We start from the raw sequence: 26,338 nt of genomic DNA, 5'->3' as shown, positions 1-26,338 counted from the left end.
GGTTTGGGCCATGTTTTGGGCTTTTGTTGTTTTGGGCCCTATTGGGCCATCAGTTTTTGGGTTGATATTTATTTGTGGAGGCCCACTATGGTTTTAGGCCCAATTTGGAAAATTGGGCCATGGATTGGACCTTGGGTAGTTTTTGGTATTTGGGCCTTATGGACTATTAGGTTTGGGCCTAAGTTTTGAAGGAAGTTAGGTTAGTTGTAAAATGGTCCATTTACCCTAAGTGTGGATTCAAGGTTATGCATTAAAACCCAAATGGTTAATTGAGTTTTGTCTTGATGATTGACAGTTCGGGGATCGGTCAGCCAACAGCTAGAGATTTATTCGTGGGACTTCAACAGTGCGAGGTGAGTCTCCTCACCATACCAATGGGTCGAAGGCACCAAGGCCGGTCCATTTTGTGATATGTGGTACACTAGTTGATTTAGTGATATGTAGTATACTAGTTGATGATGTGTTATGTGGTATGCTAGTTGTCTTTGTGATATTTTCATGAAAGACCATGGGGGAGCCCATGACACTTGGATATCAGACCATGTAGGGGAGCCCATGGCTTTCCAGGTAAAGACCATGGGGGAGCCCATGGTATACATGTGTAAGACCTTGGGAGGAGCCCACAACATCCTGGAGTAAGACACTGGGGGAACCCACGACATCATTATATGTTTATATGCATGACTAATGTGATTGATATGATTTATGTGATTATGTGGATTATGTGGGGTATGCTCTGGGGAACCCACTAGGCTTCGTGTTTACAGTTTTGTTTATGGTTTCAGGTATCATCGGTTTGGAAAGGAATGACCCGACTTGATCGCGACGCACACACCCGTGTTTTCCGCAATATGTGATTTTGGGACGAACTCTGATAAATGTTTTCTATAAGCAATATTTTTGGAATGCTTGGATTTAGAAGATATCTGTGTTTAGAACTCTGATAAATGTTTTCAATTAGCAATATTTCAGACCCTTTGCAGCATCACGTTCGAACAACATCACCCTTTGTAGCATCACGTTCGCCACCCAGATTCCTTCTTTAATATGATGTTCTTAATTTTATTAATTGTATTCGACTTTTTTTATTCTCATTAGTGTTGTATTTGACTATGATCTTTGAATGTATGAATAATCTTGATCATAAATGTTAGTATTAGTTTTTCAATCTTTTACTTTTGTCTTTTAAACCTTGCATTTGATGTTGCACTCTAGATGTTTGATAAAATGCCCATGAGATAAACATAGTGACTTTTGATTAGCTATATGTATGTATGTGTGCCTAATTAAATTTTTCTAAGATTGTTTGGATCACACGGTAGTTGATGATTGAAAACTACCATTTACCCTTCAGTATTTTTAATTATCTATATTATACTGCTATTAATTTGAAATATTTGCCTATAATTCTTGGTTTTTAATGGATTTAGTTAATAGAAATGTACTTTGACTTTAATCTATAATGTTTTGAATTGCAATTTCTAAATTTCTTTTGCATTGTTTTAACTATGTCCAGTGGATACAAAGTGCATTGTAATTACTATTTTGTTTTTAACATATCTAGTTAATAGCAATGTGCGTATGTGGTTTTTTTTTTATTTAAAAATCCAAAGCTCTTATTTCAACATTTTTCTCTAATCTGTCTATGTGTTTTTCTATCTTTGAAAGATCATATCTCGGTTATGGGAAACCCTTTTTGGTCGAAATCAATAAACAATGTTTCGTATTTAAGACAACCAATCTTGAAAGTAGCATATTTATGAATAATTATAAAGCAAGATAAAAAATTGTAAGATATTAGGAGATTTATAAAAGTACAATTAGTAAAAGCGTTACGGTTATTATAAAAAAATAAGACTGTTAACATTAGTAAAAATGCAATATGTAAACTAAATTATCACAATAATAATGAAATGTCATTATTTGATATTTCATATAATTGAAAGATATATACCAAATTACATTGATGATATACCAAAATTATTCAAAGTTGCGCCAAATGTAATGTAAAGTTCTTGCAAACACTAAATAAATAAGAATAAACATAAAAGCTAACACTTATATTCATAATAAATTTAAAATAAATCAATCATGATTTAGAAAAGAATTTTCATTTATGGTATACTAAAATTAAACCCATTTAACATTTGACATTTCATAAATTATACTCTATGACTTTATTTAAATAAATAAAATAGTTGTTAATATGACTTTATTTAAATAAATAAAATAGTTGTTAATATTTAATGCAGTGAAAAAAATGGTATATTGGTTGTCCATATAGATTTAAATTAAGTAACTTTATTGTGGAATGAACGTCTAATTAGAATGTTTATGCTTATATAACAATATAATTAAATAACATTTTTAAATAATTGAAAAATATAGAAAAATGACAACTGAAAAATAGTTAATTCAAAAATACCAAAAATTGTCATGTGACAAAATGAATGAAAAAAAGACATGTGACAAAATAATTCTAATTTATTAGGATAACTTTTTTTATATTGCTTTATCTTATTTTGTTTATTGTGTCGGCTTTTTTATAACTTTATATGTCTCCCCTGTATTTAAAACATTATATTTTGACGAATTACACATTTCCTTTATCAAATTCAAACATTCCAAAATCAGATTTTGATCGTAACCTATTAATTTAATCGTCATTAATTTCATCTTTAATTTCACAAATTTAAATTTGTATTTTCATTATATAAAATTTATAATGATCCCGATTTTTCCCCTCCAAAAATATTTCAAACATTTATTTTTTACGTGTTCCTTTATCAAATTTAAATTTGTATTTTCTTTATATCCATAAAAAAAAATTTATTTTGATAACTTATGCGTTTCCTTTATCATATTTAAACTTTCCAAAAACGGATTCAATAGTAACCTACCAATTTAATCTTCATTGATTTCATCCATAATTTCACCCAATTTAAATTTGTATTTTTCATACATAATTTTTAAAAAAATCCCGATTTTTCCCTCCAAAAATATTTCAAGCATTTATTTTTAGATAATGTTGTCACATTATAATTATTACTTTCCTCATATAAAATAATATAACTTACCAATATATATATATATATATATATACATATATATATATATATATATATATATATATATATATATATATATAACCAACACTAACACTAAAACAAAGTGATTATTTTTTTTGAATAACATACCAACCTACTTTGTTTTATCTTTATATAATAACAATAAAATTTATAAATATACACTACAAATATATACATATTTCGAATTTTTTCATAGTATTATACCTTACAAAATATAATTCCTTCAAAATAATATTCGTCAGTAATTTCATCAATCATTTCACCTAATCCAGATTTGTATTTTCCTTATATAAATTTTTTTAACAATCCCGATTTTTCTCTCAAAAAGTATTTCAAGCATTTATTTCTTAAATATTGTTGCTCCATTATAATTATTATTTTCCTTATATAAAATAATAAAACTTACAAATATGTCTATATATTTATATTTAACTTTTATAAACAACATTAACAATAAAACAAAGTGATAGACTCAAGTGGCGATTCATCTTTTTTAAGAAAGAAAGAAAAAAAAAACTAAAAGTTTTGTCCTTAATGTTTTACCCATCAATCTTTGGTCAAATTACACTAATGTAATTATCTATGATTGTGAAGGTACTCGTATGTGACGATAAATGTCGTTCATCTAATAAAACAAAAAATGTTGTCTACAAAGAGGTCTTTCAACGATTATAGATATTTATCGATTTTAATGTATATTCTACACAATTCAATAATATCAATAACTATATTCTTTTTTTTAATAATTATTATACAATATTTGTAGACATTTGTATGTTTTTTATGTGTTCCCCACGGTTATAATATAGTTTTAATATAATAACTGATTTATTAAATCTAATACCGGTCGTATAAAAAACAATCTTAGGGTCCAAATTCATTCACCTGCCTACGATCTAATCACACGAGGTAAATTGTGAAGACCAGTAATATTTTAGATGTCTCAATGTTTGAACTTTTGACTTTCTTTATAAAATTTCACACATCAACTAACTAAACTCCCATCAGGGGAGCAATTAAAAAGAAGGTGGCTTATGAACAGTTATAGTTTTGAGCTGCCAGCTTGGTGGTTTAGCTCGGCTTGAATACCAACGGTTTGGTTTGGAGTCGGCTGGATTTGGAAACACTGTCGTCATTCTCCAATCGATGTCCGGCTTTCTATCGCCTTTAATTTGCTTCCATATCCGGATAAACTCCCATCAGGGGAGCAATGTATGTAATTAATAGTATAATATGTAATGCTGTGGGTTCAAATGGGGGATTTCACAACAAATGGGGTAAATGAAGGAAACATTGTAACACCCCATCTTATATTTGTTTGAAACCTATAGATTTTTAAGAAAATACCTTATGACATATCATATCTTGTAAAGAAAAACATTTACCAAATATCAACCAACTTCAGGAGTTACAACTAGTATCGCACAACCATACTGAAACACACATAATTACAAAAACTAAGTTTCAAAAGATAGATTGATCATCTACATAGCTTCACTGCATCATCATCATCATCATCATCTACTTCTTGTGATCTACAAAAAGGCCCATATATAAGAACTACCCCATCCGGTTATTTGCATGCACCTGAACCTGTAATACATGAAATTTAAAACAAAGTACAAAAGACATTACTATCTCTTGAGCTACATGTGTTTAGACATAAAAACTATTGGAAAGCATTTCATACAAATGATTTGCACATGCTACAATCCACTTTTCTTTTAATCAATTCAATCACATTCCAATGCCATGATGTGCACATGCTAAAAGTATAAGCTTTTCATAACTTAAAAGGCCTTAGGGAAAAGTTCACAATATCAACATAAAGCAATTGATATCATACTTACATACTCTAGAAAGATTATATAAGCAAAGCAATAACAAGTATGAAAAATTTCTATACATACTCTAAAACAGAGTTCATAACAATAGTAACATAGAATTCTTCACACCATAAACACATACTCTTGAGAAGTGTTCATAAATCAAAACATATAACATATCTTGGAAATCATAATCACATAAAAAGTCCACATGTACTCACCTCAAGAAGCTAACATTCTGTTAAGAAATTTGGCAAACATTGCTGATGATGAAGATTTCTGGTCACCTTTCCTTTTGCCTCCGGAAGCACCTACAGAAAAAGCAGTTTAGCAGACTGTATATGCATAGAAACAATGCAATACTACCAATTTGTTGGTGATTTAATCTCACAAGCTGTATTGTCATGTTTTAAGGCCCATGTAAATAATAGAACCCCATATGAATAGTGCTACAAAATCTTTCTCTATTCATATGACTGGCATGTCCATTGATAATAAGAATGGTCTAATTTGATTCAATCATATAAACATGAAATACCAATACCCCCCAAAATCAATCGCTAATTTTCAAGCTGGAAAAAGTTATAGATACCAAATATATCAACTTCGGAATAATAAATCAGTGGATGATATACCAAATTTAATTCCCAAATGTGCGTGTTTTAAGATTTAGAAGGATTGCATTGACATAAAAGGGGCAGAAAAAAGAAAAGCAAAACCTTCTCCAATTGGAGTTTATTTCTTCGTTCGAGTTCATCTTCGTATCTCTGGAGAGTTGCCTTGAGCTTGTCGCCCCTATCAGGCAACTTATCAATTAGTGTTACCAAGAATCTTTTAGATCTCGCAATATACTCGGTAATTTCATCGTCTGATTTCGTCTGGAGTTCCAAGTCTTCCTTATGATTCTCTTGCGCGTCACTTTCACTGCGGCCGCATTTTGATTTCCTCTTCGATGTCACCTGAAGTTCCGTTGGACGATTGTCTTCATCGGATGACGAAGGTAAGAGCTGTTTCCAGTTGATGGCCAACTTCCTCCTCTTGATTTTACTGCAACCGCTTTTTCCCTCGATTCCCATGCATAAAATGTGTGTGAAATCGTCGGTGTTTGAGGTCTGGGCAGTGTTTGCAGAAGAGGGATCGACTGAAAGGGGTATGGAGAGAGAAGGCGAGCTCCGGTTACTGCACCCACCACGCTTAATGTGAGGGAGGGAGAGAGAGAGAGAGAGCGGTGCTAAATTGGAAATCACGATTGAAGGGTTATCTATTTATTGGTTTATATATATATATATATATATATATATATATATATATATATATATATATATATATATATATATATATATATATATATATATATATATATATATATATATATATATATATATATATGGAAAAGTTATATGGAAAATGAATGATTAGGGCAACATATATTTGAGCCAATGAAAACATGACAACATATCACTTCTACAATAACTTCCACAATATATTACTTGTGAAGAAAGAAATGGACACGTGTCATTTGATTATTGGTTCCGGTAGATGTTGCCCTAGTTATTTGTTTTCCATAGAACTCATTCCTATATATATATATATATATATATATATATATATATATATATATATATATATATATAGAGAGAGAGAGAGAGAGAGAGAGGTGGGTTCAATTGAGAAAATAAAAAAGATTGAGAATGGGGGAATCATTCTCAGTCACTCATTTATATAAGCATAAAAAGACACGGTGACAAACTTGTAAATATGTTAATAACCTTCAATGTGAAATACATAACTATAGAGATTTCGATAACAGTTCGTTCATCCTCAAAATTTCTCCTCCAACCTTCAACAATCATCCAAATTTCTTCAACTAAACCATCATCAATGTCATCCAGTGTTAATCAATCATCAATATTCGTAGATGGGAGGTTCGTCGTTCAAGACAAATTCGCAACCGAAATTCATCAATTTCATCGATTTGTTAAAGTTTGGAACTGGAATTTCCCAGATTCGCAACGCAATCAGTTGGAATCGGAATTTCTTCACTGTTCATGAAATTGAAATCGGAGTTTTTGACTCACAGTCACGGTCGACATTGAAGGACTCAGAATCGATACTCACAGGTTCCCAATCTGATTTTCGGAAATCAAAATCAAAATGAGAAATCGATCAGACATAGGTGTCGCATCTGAAGTTGAAATCGGAAGTATATGATGATTTGGAATTGATAACTTGATGTTTTTAACATTTTTAAAATAGTTAACTTGTATGCACTCCAACTGTTTGATGAAATGCATAAACTAAATTACCACGTTATATTCATATATGAATATGTTTTCTCGCTTGAATCAATATATGATTATTAAAACAAAAAAACGAATATGCAAGTCTAGATGTTATTCATATGTGAATAACATATAAAAATTATATATATTTGTGAAAACACATTGTAATATTCATATGTGAATATACTGTGTAATATTCATAGGTGAATATATCATCTAATATTCACAAGTGAATATACTATGTATTATTCACATGTGATATATCATGTAATACTATGTAATATTCATATATGAAAATATTATCTAATATTCATAAGTGAATATACCATCTAATATTCACAAGTGAATATACTATGTAATATTCACAAGTGAATGAATCGTCTAATATTTAAATATGAATATACTATGTTTAGTATATGCTATATTCATATATGAATGATACTTAAAATGTAAAAAAAAATTAATCATAGTTTTTATTCATAAGTGAATAACGAATGTACTGTAGAAAAAACTTGATTCATTTTTATTCACGTATGAATAACGATAGCTGAAAATATAAAAAAAATAAAATTTTTATTTTATTTTAAAACTATATCAATATGGATGTCTATTTGTAGAGAATAAAAAAATCATGAATTTTGGTATATTTAAAATAATTTTTCGATAAAATTAGCTTCTTAAAAATAAAAAAAAAAAACGAAAAAGACTATGTTTTTGCATATATTAAGGTAATGATTAGCATAGTTTAAGGAAATATGTTTTGTTGGAAAACACATGTCTATTCTTTTCCTATTTCCGCTGGTACGACGGAGGCTTTTGCGGAAAAATAAATGAGTGGCTGAGAATGATTCCCCCATTCTCAATCTTTTTTTTTTCTCAATTGAACTCTCCCCTATATATATATATATATATATATATATATATATATATATATATATATATATATATATATATGGTGAGATGACCTAATTTTGTGAGACCGTGAGACGCAATCTTAGCCACTCATTTTGTAGATAAAAAAATAATATTTTTAAAATGCAAAATAATTAAAAATTTTCGAATTTTTTTTTCAAATATTATTTTCTTCATTTATATTTTCCAAAAAAAATAAAAAAATAATAAAAAAATACCTTTTTTTACATATTCTAGTAGAATATTATAATATTTTACATATCTGACAAATCTAGTAGAATATTCTAACATTCTAAAAATCATATTAGAATAGTTACAGTGTAATATCATATTTAGAATATTTCACGTATTTAAAAAAAAAACAGTAATTTTATTTTAATTTTTTAAAATTTTTTTAGGTAATTAAAGTGACGAAAATAATAATTAAAAAAAAGAATTTTTGGATTTTTCCTTTTATTTTGCACATATATATATATATATATATATATATATATATATATATATATATTAAGCGGTAAGGGGGAGAGAGAGAGAGAGAGAGAGAGAGAGAGAGAGAGAGAAAGGTGCTAAATGGGAAATCACGATCGAAGGGTTATCTATTTATTGGTTTAAAAAAGTAATTATATATATATATATATATATATATATATATATATATGTGTGTGTGTGTGTGTGTGTGTGTGTGTGACGGTGCACTTAAGATTAAGAATAAAGTAGAGATATTGAGATTCAACCTGAGCCATACATTTCTCATTTGCTGCTCTAACGCTTCAGTATACCGACAACAACAGTATATACGTAATCTGATATAGAAACATCGTTATCCTCAATCATGTTTTTTCATTAATTAAGTTTGGTGACTTGGTTATGTGGCTTTAAGGCGTATTGTCACAGTCTCAAGTTCGGCCCGTGATAGTATGGTAAACATATTCAAAGGGAATGTTTAAGCACTTGGTATGTCATTTCGAAAAGTTGTGTTTGAGAGATTGAAATTCAAGTGGGATCTAAGGGGCTTAGACGTGAGTAAGTCACGTAACAATTCATATTAGGGCAATCAAAATGTTCCAATGCCGTAAAACAACATGGAACATGATGAATAACATGACTTAGTAAGTCGAGTATAACATATTTGTGAGGTTAACGGTGTTACAAACCCCATGAATGATCATGTATGTAGGGCATCTTTCTCAAACGGGAGGTATTTTTAATAGAATCTTAAACCTTATTAGTAATAATTATATATTATGAGAATCTAATAAAATCTTTAATTTACCTATGATGTAGCATGAATAGTCCCATCATGTGAACCATGTAATTATGTGTGTTATCAATGTTTCGTGTGTATCTTTATTGTATGTTTATACCATCTTTAACGCAACAACTAGCATGAGTATAGGTAGGAAGGTTAAGATTGATAAATGTGAAAATCATGATTTTGGCTTTTGGGAGATAGAGATTGAAAATTATCTCCATTAGAAGAAGTTACATAAACTCTTATTTGATTGAAAACCTTAAGAGATGAAGTAGGAGGTGGTCAGTTGGACACTTATTAAACTGACATGCTCTTGGTGTGTTCAAATTGTCGTTGGCAAATAATGTTGCATATAACATTGTCAACGAGACAACAATGTTTGAACTAACCAAGACGATATCTAACATGTTGGAGAAACTGTTGACTGCAGATAAAATTTTCTTAATTAAAATGTTGGTGAATACCAAATAAAATAAAGGAATGCCAGTGACATATCAAGCAAATTAATGAGTTTATAATCTAGGTTTGTTTCATTTGATATTAATTAAATTTGATGATGAAGTTAATGTGGTCCCTTTGTTATATTCACTTTCTTATAATTGGTATGGACAGTTACACAGTTAGCAGTTCATCAGGATCTAATATTATCTTTAAAGGCATTCATGACATGATCATGAGAGAGAATATTCACAGAAGGAATGCATGAGAATGTTCCAACGGTTTGTTTAGTACATGGTACAAGGACATGAGATCCAACAAAAGGAGTAACAGTAGACGAATACTGAAGTCAATGAAAAAAGGTCAGTCTAAGAATAAGAAATATATTACTTGTTAGAATTCTAACGAAAATGGCGACTTCATAAATCAATTCCCAAAACCATCAAAGGGAATAAATAGATGAATATGGTAACATATTTTGATGAGGAATCATTTGTTGTATAGAAATTATGGGTGAATCCTGGATTATGGATTCATGTGCCTTGTTTCATGTTAATCATGGTAGAAAAGCAATGCAAAATTTCAAGCATTACAATTATATATAGTTAATTCTTGATTTATAACTACGACCAAAATAATTTGATCACAACTTTAAGATTTTTAAAGATTAACGATCTGAAATTGTTCCTACATATGTATATATGTATATGAACTATCTTGGGCTTGCCCTTTGGTCCACACCACTTACAAACCTCGAGTAGTGCTTTGGGTGTCATGCTGTTATTGGGATCAACCTAATTATTTTGTCATGAATAAACCATAATAAATCATACACACAAAAACATAAAATTTAATTTGTTTCGATCATTGTGAACTACATCCATAGGGTAATATGAAATAATCATATTCACAAGCTTGAAATGTGATCGTTTGGTACTATTGTAACCCTAGCTATTAGCATTATTATATAGGCATTTGAACAACCTCTCTCTCTCTCTCTCTATATATATATATATATATATATATATATATATATATATATATATATATATATATATATATATATATATATATAGACACACACTCCAATTACTTATCCATTTAAAATCGAATGTTAGGGTTTCTTTTGCTCGGGTGGCTTTGTTTTCAAATCTAAAGTCACGTTTAACATATACTTTTTACTACTTGTCTCAATTAAGCGACTTAATAGATTCATATGACATTGACAATAATGTTAACTCGTTATGTGGTATGCATATATTCTAGAAAATTGATAATTTAACCTATGTTATTTGTTGAAGTTATGCTGAACTAAAAAATGAAAAATAGCAACGCTTTTGTCTGGGAACTTGACATTCTTCAAGATGTGGTCCAATAGTGTTGGTATCATTAACCGGTTGTGGTTTAGTTTTTCTTTGTATAAAAGCTAAAAAAGAAATCACATGGAATTAAAATACTCAAATGATGGAACTTTATATATAAATTAATTGATTAAGCGAAGATATTAAGAAATAAAATTATTATTTTACCTTTTAAATTTATTTATGAAACGTTTCTATATATGTTTAGTCAAAATTTATATCGGTGAAAGATTTGTATAAAAAGTTAAAAAAAAATTATTTATTAAGCCAAATATTACCGATTCAAGAGACAACATATTTTGTTGAATACCTTATTATATTTTCTTTTTTAAATCAATTATTTTATAATTTAAAATGTTTTGGAAAAAAAATTATAAACCAAAAGGCAGGCATTCAATTGTTATTTTTGTTTTACTACTAATCTTATAAAATATTGTGTTATTATTAGTCTTTTTGGGTTAGGATCTTAAAAAGTGGTAATAAGAGGAAGCGAACTTTATGTTTGTCTAGATGAAAAAAAATGCCTTTAGCTTATTGGTTTTTCAAAAAACCAATAAGTTAAAAAAATGCTTCTCAAACATTAGCTTTATAGACAAAAAAAAAACAGCTTCTACTTTTTGAATTCTTGGCTTTTCAAAAAACCAATAAACATTTTGAAAAACAATCCCAAACACGCCAACCAGGCCAAAAATACCTTGATTAATACTTTAAAATGAAGAAATAATTTTGGTCCCCAATTGGCATGAGGCCCTCACCAGTCGCCCAAACCCCTATTGGGTTGGGCCTTTCCAAACACCCATTCAGTTAGAGGTGCACAAACAATCGGTTCATGATCCGAAATTGGTTTGGGTGAAATCGATTCGGTTTGAAATGGACCGATCCGTCGGTTTGGACCAGTTTGAAGTTCTAGCCATTAAAATCGGGTTGGGACCGGTTTGACATGCTTTGATGCATAAATATTTAGCATGGAGGTTAATATACTTTCTAGAATTCTAGTTTCTATTGTAAGCAAACTTCAAGCAGAGGCACCAAAATATCAGAACACCATAAACTCCATGTGAGGGTAAAATGATCAAGATAAGGAAAACACTCCCCACAGCAATCTCGCAACAAACATCAAATCCAGAAAATCCAGGTAGTTTTCCTCAGCTAACTTTTCTGTCCCCTGTGTGTTTTTTTAACTTAGCTATTTTCAGCTTTATGTGTCTTTTTAAACTTTGTGTTTTGTGTCTGTATTGTTTAAATTCTGCAAAAAGCACATTATAGTGGGATTACTTCTTCTTTTTGTCCCCTCTACCGAAAATCAAGACACAAAGTGGGCCATAGACAAAAAAAAACTCAATCTGACCGGTTTTTCCAAACCAGTTTCAATCCGGTTTGTATACAGTTTCAATCTGATCAGGTTTCAGCTTAAACCGGTTTTGAGTTTGTTGACTTAAACCCAACTGGTATTAAAACCGATCCAATTTCCAAAAAGAACCTGTTTGTGTACCTCTACATTTAGGTGTTAAACAAAATTGGCAAATTCGTTTCCATTTATTAATTTCTTATTAAACCTATAAAAAACAGATTTCTCAATCTCTGAACATATAATCTCGTGTCTGTGTGCATACCTTTTTTACTTGTACAATATTTCGGTCAACGTCGTGAAGTGTTTCATTCATATCACCCCAATTAAAAATAGCCATTGAAATTAAGATGACTAATAACACTACTGGTAAAATGCTAGGTTTATATCCTTATATAGGTTTGAATACCCAAGCATAAAGCGTGTATGAGCACTAGTATCAAATTTATTGGTGCTATCGCTATAATAGCAACGCATTAAAAAGGCTTGTGTTGCAATTTTCACAATCAGATCAAGGCATCTTCTTCCACAAGAGCTCGTGTATTAAACCACAATTTTCTTGCAACTTTTAACGTGACGTGGGGGATGGAAAGATTGATGGGCAATCGCTAGCCAATGTTGCCTATTGGACAATATATAACAGGGGGAAATAAAGGAATCCTCTTTTCAAATTTCAACCCATAGATATATAGCAATGTAATCTAGCTAGCTAGAGATTAATATACTTCTGCCAAGATGCCTGGTAATTACAAAGCCCAAAAGTCAAAACTTCTAGTTGTTTACGATGACAACACAAAGTAATTAAGTCATCTTCTTTCAACAAATTCTGCTATATCATGTGTGAGTTCAATGAAGGTCTCTTCTTTGCATGGGAGCGTTAGACCTCCCATAGGATGATCATATCCAAACTCTTCTTCCGATAGCTTCAGCAAGGTCTGAAAAGAAGGATGTTCTAGGTATGTTATGGGAATTATAAATCTCTTGTTTGTGCCTTCACCAACATATACTGTGATACAGCCTTTTGGTACATCATTAATGGTTGCTGAGGCTGAATGATATCTTGGCATTATTCCCAGCTTGCCACGCAAGATTTTTGGAAATCTGTGTATGCCCATGATCACAATGAAAATCTAACTTCGTAATTAATTAAAACTATTTGATGGCAGAGAACACGAGTATCGAAGAAAATTTGGGGAGAAGCTCAATAAGTTGAGTTTCCATACAAAACGAATATGGGTATATATAGGCATCTAGTTGCTACAAAGTCCAGAATGCCAAACTATCAACAGAATCAATTTTCGAAAATTTCTATGAATTTAATTTGGATACTCCGCATCTTATACCTTTTGGAGCATCCAAAGATAAAATTCTCTTTGGTATCACTGTTATGTTTGCATACAGAAAGTACCGTGAATATGAATATTTGAGATAATCTTAGTGTGGTCATTTTGGATTATACCAATTGTACTATACCATACTAGTACGTATTCCATATTATTTAATAATTTTCCAAACCATTTTAACAAAATGTTCCATGTTACTACAAGAAAGTTGGTTTTTAGCAAACATAAAATTTAAGATAGATAATCTTAGTGTGGTGATCATATGGGATTAAAAACAATTGGACAATGCTTTACTTACATTTATCAAACAGGAAATTTCTGATTGTAATCGTCTTTTACTTTTGGACGTAACATGTTATCATTAACGTAGTTGCCTATAATCAGGTTATTAATTCTATCTGATAACAGCCAAATTATATGTCGTTCTCTATTTTAGGGAACATGTAGGTCATTGGAGTTTGACGAGTTTTTTGCAAAAATGGGTAATATAGAAACCTTTTGTAAAAATAGGTTGATTTTTATTCAATTTGCAAAAATAGGTTGTTTTTTTGTGGTCCCACATAAAAATCAATGTACCAATATACACTTTTACATTTTGGCCCCTTCAACTTTTATAATAACCTCACAAGTTATATGTTATATTTGTTTTATATCTTTTTAAATATGAATAATTTCATTCATATCCTTGGAAACTCTAAATATTACTTCTATATCCTTATAAAATTTAAAATTACATATATCATTCTCAAACTATAAAACTCTCACATATATCCAAAGTGATAATTTAATTAGGATTAAATTAATCTAATATTATAAAACTTATCCAAAAATAAAAATTGCATGTGTTTTACTAAAATACCCTTCTCAAATTAATAGTTAGGAATAAACCATTTCTAGTAGGATAACAAGTTTTAATGATTCAATCGTATTTCTCCTCTTCTTCTCCATCATGTCGTTATTATTCTCTTCTTTTGCAATCTTCATTAGTTCAACATTGAATGCAACTGTGAATGTTATTCAAGAGGAAAATGAATATTATTATTAAATTTTTTTACCATTATTTAGAACCCTTGAGACGAGAATGTAATTGCTATTAAACAAAATTGAATGTTCAAGATTCTTCCGTATACATAGCTTTTTTCCTTTCTATTACCTGGAAACTTTAATGCCACAATTTGAAACAATTCCTCAAACTTTAGTAGGAACTTTAATGCCATAATTTGAAACGATTCCTTAAATTTTAATGCCTTAATCTAAATGATAAGAAATATAGCCATGAAGAAAGAAGCACAATGTTTAGTCGACGATGTTTCGTCGACAGTTCCATAGTTGTGATAAGGAAGAATTAGCGTAATTAGGTTTACTCCTAATTAAAGTGGTTTAATGTTGCTAATCTTTTGTTTGGGAAGGGTATTTTAGTACAACATAAATGATTTTAATTTTTGGATAAGTTTTTTAATATTTTATTAATTTAAACCTACTTAAATTATCACTTTGGATATATGTGAGAGTTTTATAGTTTGAGAAGGATATATATGTAATTTTAAATTTTATAAGGATATAGAAGTAATATTTAGAGTTTCCAAGGATATGAATGAAATTATCCCTAATATATATATATATATATATATATATATATATATATATATATATATTAGCTTTTTTACAATAAATGTAAATTTGTATATATTAAAAACATATAATTGAAATATGTCTATTATGTTATTGCGATTTACACCATTAGAATATTTTAATAAACACATTCTACTTGATACCAATATCGAATATATTGCATGTTACAAAATTACGAAATTACAAGATAATTAAAGACACAACTACAAAAGAAATTAAAGAAGAACTAAAAACTAAATTAAACATAAAATTACAAGAATAATAAAAGTTGCATGGTTCACATTGCATTGAATCTTGGTTGAGAATTTGAACAATTTCTCATGTTATGACCACCAGGTTGATGGAATAGTCCACATTTATGAGGTTCATCAGGATGGTGAACATCCATCTCGTTACGAAATCGATTTGCACGCCTCCGACCTCAACGACATCACATTTTGAGTTATATGCTTGAATACTCCAGTCAACCTCTAACCAAAAACCAACATGATGAAGTGGTGAAAACCCATCATTATATTGTTGCTTGTACATCACAGTTGAGTAAACAAGATTGATAATGGAAAAAAAGGGTTATCCCCTCTAAAACGACAAACTGTAAGAGCATGTGAACAAGGGAATCTTTTCATCTGCCACTTACCACACGTGCATTTATGTTGATAATAACTGATAGTATGGGTATTTCCTCCGTTTTCATTTATTCATAACTTGGTGACAACTCTATAGGCACCTTCATTATAGTTGAACTCAGTTAAAGTATGACTTTGTGCAGAAGTGTCACGTTTACGAAAGAGACGCCACATACATGATGGTAGAGGTGTATTGCAGTTCATTGCAGCATCACTATCTTTTCTAAAAAGTTGCACTGTTCTATTGAATGTAAGATCAATACACACCCTAATAGGTAGTTTTCTTGCTCCTTGTAGCACATTATTCATACTCTCGGATACATTTGTCGTTAACGACCCCCATCGATGATTTTCATCATCAAAAACACACCACTGACATTTATCAATTTGGTCTAAATACTACCAGGCTTCAAGATTGGTTTCTTTGATTTGTTTCTTATACTTTAAAAACTTTCTTATTTGTGTGGTGCTTCCAATATCCCACCAAAATGATTTAAGCCTCACGTTCTTGTACTTTTTCATGAGATTGCTTCTGATGTGTCGAAGACAAAATTGATGGTATCCCAATGGCTCTTTCCATTCCTATAGATTTGCCATTGCATGCATTATTCCTTGATGTCTGTTTAAAATAACATACAATTGTCTGTCTTGAGCAACAAAATGTCTAAACTGATACAAAAACCAACTCCAACTATGTGTAGTTTCCTCATCAACAATGTCATAAGAAACCGGTAATATATTATTGTTGGCATCTTACCCTTGAACGAACTTCTCAAATGACAAGCATCAATGGAAATAACAGGTCGACATAGATGAAATGCATTAATTGCAGGTCCAAAAGCCCAAAAAATATACTTAAATGTTGCCACATGTGATGAGCCATTTGGATTATGAAACCATTTCACGACGATATTAGGATTTGAAGTTTTCAAAGTTGAAATATACTTAGATAACTCTACAAAGTTACTTTCCCAAGTTCCATAAATGTTCTCTATGGCTTTTCTCCTACCATGCCATGCCTTCCAATAAGAAACATCAACATTTAGAATATTTTTAATATCTGCATGTATATGTTTCACTAGATAAGCAATATCTTTTTCAATTGAGTGGATGATGTAGAAGGCTATAGTTGTAGAGTTAAGACTTCTGTTGTCATTGCCTCTACAAGATCCGAAACAATTGTTTGAATCCACCCAACGTGTGATCTTCCACATATGATCGTTTTTCTTTTTCATTGGAAGAACATACCATGCACACTGTGGTGTATATGGGTCAGTATTAGAACTTCCTTATTCACCGCCAAGAGTTTTACACTCTGTTATACAAACTCCTTTTACTTTCACAAACCTTAAAATCTTTATTTTGCTCGATCGACCAAAGTCTTACTGCCTTTTTTACCTGATCCTTATTTTCAAACAACATTCCTAGCCTTAGTTTCTTTTCAGATTCATTCCAAAAATCTAAATGAATTTTGTCTTGAATATCTACTATGTCATCGCCTCCTTTGTCTCTAATATCGTTCATAAAGTCTGGACTTTTACTCACAACCGGAGTTTCATTCACATTATCGTCAGACTCATCCCTAACATCACTTAATGATTCACTAACACTATCTTCACTAAATTAGGAGTTGGGTTCATCAAATCCAAAGTCATTATCTGTCTCACATCTAGCACCATTAGGTAATGGAAATTGTACCTCAGAGAGGTTGCTGACAAAATCAATAGACTGAACTGGCTGTGATACTCCATAATTGTTAAGAAGATCTACAAGACTAGTATTCGTACGCCACATTATTTGTAATCGTAAAATAAACAATAAGATAAAATATATAAATTATTATATTTTATATAATGTTCACATTAGATATTTGAAACTTGGACAAGAATATGTACCTTAGAATTTAGTTGCGAAGGAAGATTCGTGTATGCAGTTACAGACATGACAGAAGAATTAAAGAAGAAAAGTTGGGATTTCAAATTTGTAAGAACTATGGTTTATGAAAATGATGATGGAAACTAAAATGATGAATTCAATATATACATCAAAAAATGAACAAAACATAAACAAAGTTATAATTTTTTTTAAAACTTTTACTTACATATTTTTAGATGAAAAATGACAATTCATACTTTTACTTTTGCACTTTTGCATGTAGATAGTGACAATTAAGACATCTACTTTTGCATGTGGATAGTGACACACATCTACTTTGTAGATAAAAATGACAATTCAATGACTTTTGTTTTTTTTCTATAAATAATTTGACATAAAAATTATATATATATATATATATATATATATATATATATACACACACATACACATTAAATTAAAAAGAAATATTTGATATTTACATAAATTTCGATTATGTAATTTTAATAATAAACTTATATGTATGTAATAAAAATTAAAATAAAAACTTAAAAAAATACAAATATAAAAAGTAAATAATATATAAGTTGTGGAGTTATTATGAAAGTTGAAGGGGCGAAAATATAAATTAATAAATTGATACAATTAGTTTTTATGTCCCCCACGAATAAAGAACCTCATTTTTGCAAATGGAATAAAAATCAACCCATTTTTACAAAGGCTTTCTAAATTCAACCAATTTTTGCAAAAAGCTCGAGTTTGTCCTAGTTTCATCTCTTCAATGAAAAGCTCAAGAAGGCTTCATTCAAAACAAAATCTGTTGTAATAGGGCCTCTAGATAAGTAGAAAATGAAGATGATGAAATTGTTAAAGGGAATTTAAGTACATCAAAATCAATAGAGCAATCTATAACCAGATAATACAAGAGATCAAGAATATAACATTTACGGTTTATCTAATGATAAAATCAAATTGATATTGTAGCTGTGTTGCTAAACAAAATTTACCATTAATGTGAATATTCGTGCTATGTTACATTCTGTTTCAGGGAATCCTTCGTAGGCTTGGCCTACAGTCTACAGAAAAGTTAGTTGGACATCACTAATATATATATATATATATATATGTATGTATGTATGTATGTATGTATGTATGTATGTATGTATGTATGTGTATATATATATATATATACACACACACCGTAATAAACATTTAGCCTCCTTGGAAGAGGAGGGGGATAGTGGCTCCAGATTGGAGGTTTGGTCAGAGGAAAGTGAGATAGCAGGTTAACAGAGTCGGGAGCAGTCTGGACTGGTGATGAGGACTGTGTAAAGATATTGCAGTCGGAGGTCAAGGACCTAGAGATCGTGATAGGGAGATATGAGTGGGTTACACTCAGATGTGGCAAACCGAAGGGTTCGAGGGTGAGGCAAGGACAAGGTCTTGGTTTCAAGTATGGTTATAGGTATGAGTTATGTATATGGAGGTATTCCAATCTGGGGTATTCCATCATGAGGATGACTTGACCCTATGATTGATTGGACCTAATGTGTTTGGTATTCCAACCCAAGGGTTGATTGGGCCAAACATATGTATGGATGCAAGGGTATTTCATCCTAGGGATGGGTGGACCCGTCGTAGGCATGCCTGGTATTCCAACCCGAGGCTGATTGGGCCAGGTGTGAGTGTTGGTTTGGTAAGAGCATTGTTGTACGTACGTTTGGGTATGAGTAAAAAAGAGCAAGTGTGGCCGACAGCAGAGTATGACTTGTGGTCCTGTTTTCAGGATGGAAATTCAAGTTCCCATGGTTGAGTAGTCCCTTTTATAGCAATGTGAAGAGGTCAGGTGGTGGTTAGTTTGGACGGCCTGTATGGGAGACGGATCCAATCTAACTTTCCAGGTTCAGGGCTTTTCGGAGAAGTAGGTATTTGAGACTGCATGAGAAGGAGTAGGTATCTCTTCGAGAGGGAGTTCCAGTGGGGCTAGCCTCCCTTGGTGGTCGTCACGCTTTACGGGCGTGAGTGTGCTTTTCAGGATTTTGGATATTAAGAGTTGGCAATTGGCGATTTTGAGGGCGAAATCATATTTAAGTGGGGGAGAATTATAACCCCCCGTTCTAAGAGTAATTATCTATGGATCCCCGAGATCAGGAGTAAGGGCGTTTCGGTCTTTTATGGGTAATGGGTTTTATTCGAGAAGGTTTCAGGTCAGGGTGTGTTGCTAGAAGCGTGGGGCTTCTCGCCACCTTTTCATGGATATAAAGTCCGTCGGAAACGGACTTAGAGTAAAGGAGTTATGACACTTTGAAGATATTGTCACTTATGGCACTTAATGGAAAAAGTTGTCAAGGAAAGGCCATGCATGCGTTTAGGACACGCGTGGGTACACCCAACGTAGGCTGGGTTACGCCTAGCGTAATGGAGTAAATGAAACACGGGGTCCCTCGACGTACACCCAGCGTACTGGAATTATGCCCAGCGTACGTCTATCATCCAGAAACCCTAATATTTTGGGTGTGGAGGCTATTTAAACAACTTTAAGAGCTCATAACCCTCCCAAACCCTAGCCTCCACTTTTTAGAGCCGTTTTCCCCAAACCCTAGCCAACTTCTTGAGTGTGTGAGCTTTTGAAGAGAATTTGGAGTGTTTTGAGAAGAAGGTGTTGCATCTAGTAAGTAGAGGAAGAAGGCCAGCGTGTAGATCTGAAGTTTTCTGGTGGTTCAAGAGCTCCTAAAGGTATAAAGCTTTTTGCTTGACATCTATTTTGTGTAGATCTAAGTATGGTGAAGTTTTGACACCATTCTTGTCCCAAAAACCCCCATTATGATGCATGATGTGTTTTGGTTAAGACGAGCTGTCCTTTCAGACCATTAGAGAGGTCTTGAGTAAGAAAAATGAGGTCGCAATGGCTTTGGCTGTCCCATGTAAGAAGTAGGAAGGTCTTAATGGGTTAAGACCTTGAGTTAAGAGCTTTATGGACGTCCAAAAGGATAAAGATTGAGACTTTATGAGTCCTAGGCCCTTTTTGTCACTAGATCTAGCATACGGGCTTAAGTGCTTAAGCCATTAAGCACTTGGAAGGATTTTTGGTACAGACGAGCGTACGCCCCACATACCAGAGGAGTACGCCCAGCGTACGTCCTCTGTTGGGTTTTCAATTTTGGGCCTTGAGTAATTGGGCTGTTTATAGGCTAGCTGGGCTTGGGTCGTGACTGAACAGTATGGATGGAGTAAATTGGACCCAATAATTATTATGGACCTTGGATCTAGGCCCGTTTGGAAAGGTGGGCCCAATTTAGTAAATTGGGCCAATATTGGGCTTTGCATAAGGATTTGGTTTTGGGTCTTGGCCCAATAAGAGGGTAATGGACTTAATGAGTGTTGTGGGCCCTTGGCCTAGAAAGTCATGATGGATTCTAATGCGATGATTTGCATGTGATAGTTGAGATTTCCGGTGATTCAGCAGTGATAGATTTGCAGGATTTCGGCAGTTGCAAGGTGAGTTATCCTCACTGTACTCAAGGGTCTAAGGCACCAAGGCCGGCCCTTTGAACTGTTGATTAGAGCTTATTATGTTGTGTGATGATATGCTTGCTAGTATCCTAGTATATAGGATAATGACATCAGGATATGCCTTGTTAGCTTAGTATCCTAGAGAAATGGCTAGTTCAGTTGGATCAGCGTCCTGGTAGTTGGATAGTGGTTATTTATAGACCGGTAGTTGGTCTTGCCTTATGTATGCTGGTAGGAGGTTACCTGCGGGTTATGTATGTTGAGCAGTAGCAGAGGGTATTCCATCCCGATAGGATGGTAGGGCCCTAGTATGTTGGTTCTGTAGAGTATTATGTGGTTGCATGTTATGTGTGCATGTTTGCTAGTATAGATTGGCATTCCAACCAGGTGGTTGTGGGCCAGGAGTATTCCATCCAGATAGGATGATTGGAATCATAGCATGTCGGCATTCCAACCCGATGGTTGAGGGGCCCAGGGTATTCCATCCCGAGGGATGATTGGACCCATAGTAGTAGTAGTTACCGTATGTATAGGAGGTGGGGCATTCCAACCCGATGGTTGTGGGCCAGGAGTATTCCATCCCGGTAGGATGATTGGACTCATAGTATGTTGACATTCCAACCCGATGGTTGAGGGGCCTGGGGTATTCCATCCTGCGGGATGATTGGACCCATGGTAGTTATTGTTGTACGTATAGGTGTAGGGGCATACCAACCCGATGGTTGTGGGCCGAGAGTATCCCATCCCGATAGGATAATTGGACTCGTAATGTGTAGGCATTCCAACCCGATGGTTGAGGGCCAGGGGTATTCCAACCGGAAGGTTGATTGGATCCGTAGTATGTTGTTCATTTCTGTATGCGTATGTTTATGTGTGTATGGTTACTTTGGGGGAACTCACTAAGCTTTCAGGCTTACAGTTGTGGTTTATTGTTTTAGGTGCTTCAGGAGATCGTGGCAAGGCGAAGGCGTGATCATACCGCTCCTCATGTTTTATGATTTATGTGATATGGTTCTGGGGGATACTCTGATGTTTAAACTATTTTGAAAACAAGATGTATGAACGCAACGGTTTTTGAATGAAATAAAATGTTTTAAATTGGTTGAAATTTTTGGTCGTTACATTTCGGTTCGAAAGGGAAGGGTCCGACTTGATCGTAGCGCATACACCCATGTTTTCCGCAACTTGTGATTTTGGGACTGTACTCTGATAACTGTTTTATATTGAAATACTTATAAATGTTTAAATAAAGGATAAACGGGGGGTTTTGATTCTATTAAAAATGAAAATTTTACCTTGTGGTTTTGGGGACGTTACAAGTTGGTGTCAGGGCCTTGGTTTGAGGGATTCGGGCATACTCTCGGGTGTGTATGAACTCAAGTTAGAGGGTTTGGTAAAATTTTCATAAAAATAAATGTTTTATTAAAAAGGGTTTCTAACAAAAGAAAGGGGTGTGATGCGTGTAATCGGCCGAGCTCAAGTAAGTGATTCCCAGAATACCCATTCATGTTTATTATGTTATATGTTATGAGAATTGCATGCTAGATTAGGGCTGATGATCTGCTCAGGATTTCATGTTAGGAGAGATGCCTTTATATGCCTGATTGTGAGCTTTTAGAATTGCATGCTATTATGGTTTTCAAATAATTGAATAGAATAGCTTGATTAGTAATGCGTTGATTATATTTTTCCGTTGCCCGAATGTTGCTTACTTTGTGCTTTATGGCACTCTTAGTGACGTGGATCATCTACTAAGTGAATATGCTAAGTCACATGTTGCACATGTTAAATAATCTCAGAGTGATGGATTTAGCTCTATTGCGCAGCTCTCGTTTGAGTCCAACCGTTTTAGGGTTGAGTCTTTTACTCGAAGGCTTATCTGATCTCTATTGCATGTGGCAATGACATGGCATCTTTAATCTACTCACACACATGTGGCAATGGCATGACATCTTTAATCTACTTGGCAATGACGTGGCATAAACAAAGATCCTAGTAGGATGGTTATCACCAGTTGAACCTTTCAAATGTTAAAATGTGACCTTTTAAACCATAAAATTACAAGTACAAGCCCTTTAAATGCAAAAAATAGTCACGATGGACCATTTAAAATAATATACGAAAGATAGTTGGGCTACAGTAACAATTTTCCTAAAAAATAAAATAATTGTTTTGACCTTTTAAATTTTTCTATGAAAAGTTTTATATATTTTTAGTCATATTTTATAACGGTGACAGATTTGTATAAAAACAAAACTATTTTAGCCAAATATTACCGATTCAAGAGACAACATATTTTGTTGAATAACTTATTATATTTTCTTTCTTAAATCAATTATTTTAGAATTTAAAATGTGTTGGAAAAAAAATTATGAACCAAAAGGCAGACATTAAATTGTTATTTTTGTTTTACTATTATATCTTATGAAATATTGTGTTATTATTAGTCTTTTGGGTTAGTATCTTAAAAAGTGGTAATAAGAGGAATCGAACTTTATGTTTGTCTAGATGAAAAAAAAACGCCTTTGCCAAGTGGGAGTTTGGGAGTGCCTTTTAAAATGAATTATTAGTTTATTGGGTTTTCAAAAAGCCAATAAGTTAAAAAATTGCTTTGTAAAAACACTAACTTTATAGGAAAAAAAGGGTTTCTCCAAAAAACCATGAATTCCTAACTTTTCAAAAAGCCAATAAATACTTTGAGAATCAATCCCAAACATGCTAACCAGACGACACCTTGATAAATACTTTAAAATGAAGAAGTAATTTTGGTCCCCAATTGCCGTGAGGGCCTATTGGGATGGGCCTATCCAAACACCCATTTCGGTAGAGGTGCACAAAATTAGGGTAGATGTGCATAAAAAACCGGTTCATGATCCGAAACCCGTTTGGATGAAATCGGTTCGGTTTGAAACAGACCTACTGTCGGTTTGGACTTGTTTAAAGTTCTATCCATTAAAATAGGTTTGGGACCGGTTTGACAGAAACATGCTTTGATGCATAAATATTTAGCATGGAGGTTAATATAATAAGCAACATGCATGGAGGTTAATATACTTTCTAGTTTCTATTGTAAGCAAACTTCAAGCCGAGGCACCAAAATATCAGGACACCAGAAACTCCAAGTGAGGGTAAAATGGTCAATATAAGGAAAACACTCCCCACAGCAATCTTGGCAACAAACAGCAAATTCAGAAAATCCAAGTGAGGGTAGTTTTTTTCCCAGGTAACTTTTTTGTCCCCTGTGTGTTTTTAACTTAGCTATTTTCAGCTTTATGTGTCTTTTTAAACTTTGTGTTTTGTGTATTGTTTATATTCAAGTAGCTGCAGAAAGCACATTAGAGTGGGATTTCTTCTTCTTTATGTCCCCTGTAACGAGAATCAAGACACAAACAGTGGCGGATTTAGTGCATCACAAGTGGGGTTTTGATCCGGTTTGTATACAGTTTCAATCTGATCAGGTTTCAGCTTAAACCGGTTTTGAGTTTGTTGACTTAAACCCAACTGGTATTAAAACCGATCCAATTTCCAAAAAGAACCTGTTTGTGTACCTCTACATTTAGGTGTTAAACAAAATTGGCAAATTCGTTTCCATTTATTAATTTCTTATTAAACCTATAAAAAACAGATTTCTCAATCTCTGAACATATAATCTCGTGTCTGTGTGCATACCTTTTTTACTTGTACAATATTTCGGTCAACGTCGTGAAGTGTTTCATTCATATCACCCCAATTAAAAATAGCCATTGAAATTAAGATGACTAATAACACTACTGGTAAAATGCTAGGTTTATATCCTTATATAGGTTTGAATACCCAAGCATAAAGCGTGTATGAGCACTAGTATCAAATTTATTGGTGCTATCGCTATAATAGCAACGCATTAAAAAGGCTTGTGTTGCAATTTTCACAATCAGATCAAGGCATCTTCTTCCACAAGAGCTCGTGTATTAAACCACAATTTTCTTGCAACTTTTAACGTGACGTGGGGGATGGAAAGATTGATGGGCAATCGCTAGCCAATGTTGCCTATTGGACAATATATAACAGGGGGAAATAAAGGAATCCTCTTTTCAAATTTCAACCCATAGATATATAGCAATGTAATCTAGCTAGCTAGAGATTAATATACTTCTGCCAAGATGCCTGGTAATTACAAAGCCCAAAAGTCAAAACTTCTAGTTGTTTACGATGACAACACAAAGTAATTAAGTCATCTTCTTTCAACAAATTCTGCTATATCATGTGTGAGTTCAATGAAGGTCTCTTCTTTGCATGGGAGCGTTAGACCTCCCATAGGATGATCATATCCAAACTCTTCTTCCGATAGCTTCAGCAAGGTCTGAAAAGAAGGATGTTCTAGGTATGTTATGGGAATTATAAATCTCTTGTTTGTGCCTTCACCAACATATACTGTGATACAGCCTTTTGGTACATCATTAATGGTTGCTGAGGCTGAATGATATCTTGGCATTATTCCCAGCTTGCCACGCAAGATTTTTGGAAATCTGTGTATGCCCATGATCACAATGAAAATCTAACTTCGTAATTAATTAAAACTATTTGATGGCAGAGAACACGAGTATCGAAGAAAATTTGGGGAGAAGCTCAATAAGTTGAGTTTCCATACAAAACGAATATGGGTATATATAGGCATCTAGTTGCTACAAAGTCCAGAATGCCAAACTATCAACAGAATCACTTTTCGTAAATTTCTATCAATTTAATTTGGATACTCCGCATCTTATACCTTTTGGTGCATCCAAAGATAAATTCCCTTTGGTATCACAGTTATGTTTGCATACAGAAAGTACCATGAATATGAATATTTGAGATAATCTCAC

At 32.6% G+C, this 26,338-nt stretch overlaps 2 long non-coding RNA genes across 2 annotated transcripts; one reads left to right on the top strand and one right to left on the bottom strand.

Annotated features, from left to right (window-relative positions):
• Window positions 1-4,452: 4,452 nt before the first annotated feature.
• LOC145092419 (uncharacterized) lies at window positions 4,453-6,162 on the bottom strand. Its single transcript, XR_013702535.1, has 3 exons — window positions 5,635-6,162; window positions 5,137-5,226; window positions 4,453-4,682 (listed from the first exon to the last, which is right to left on the bottom strand). It is a non-coding gene; the product is annotated as an uncharacterized LOC145092419 (long non-coding RNA).
• An 18,394-nt stretch (window positions 6,163-24,556) lies between these two features.
• LOC145094466 (uncharacterized) lies at window positions 24,557-25,032 on the top strand. Its single transcript, XR_013703366.1, has 2 exons — window positions 24,557-24,720; window positions 24,819-25,032. It is a non-coding gene; the product is annotated as an uncharacterized LOC145094466 (long non-coding RNA).
• Window positions 25,033-26,338: the final 1,306 nt, after the last annotated feature.

This window comes from Lactuca serriola, chromosome 3, assembly GCF_051521515.1.
Source record: "Lactuca serriola cultivar US96UC23 chromosome 3, Lser_US96UC23_V15, whole genome shotgun sequence".
NCBI classification, from domain to species: Eukaryota; Viridiplantae; Streptophyta; class Magnoliopsida; order Asterales; family Asteraceae; genus Lactuca; species Lactuca serriola.
The sequence above is the reverse complement of the archived record's forward strand: the minus strand, read 5'-3'. Positions and strand labels throughout refer to the sequence as shown.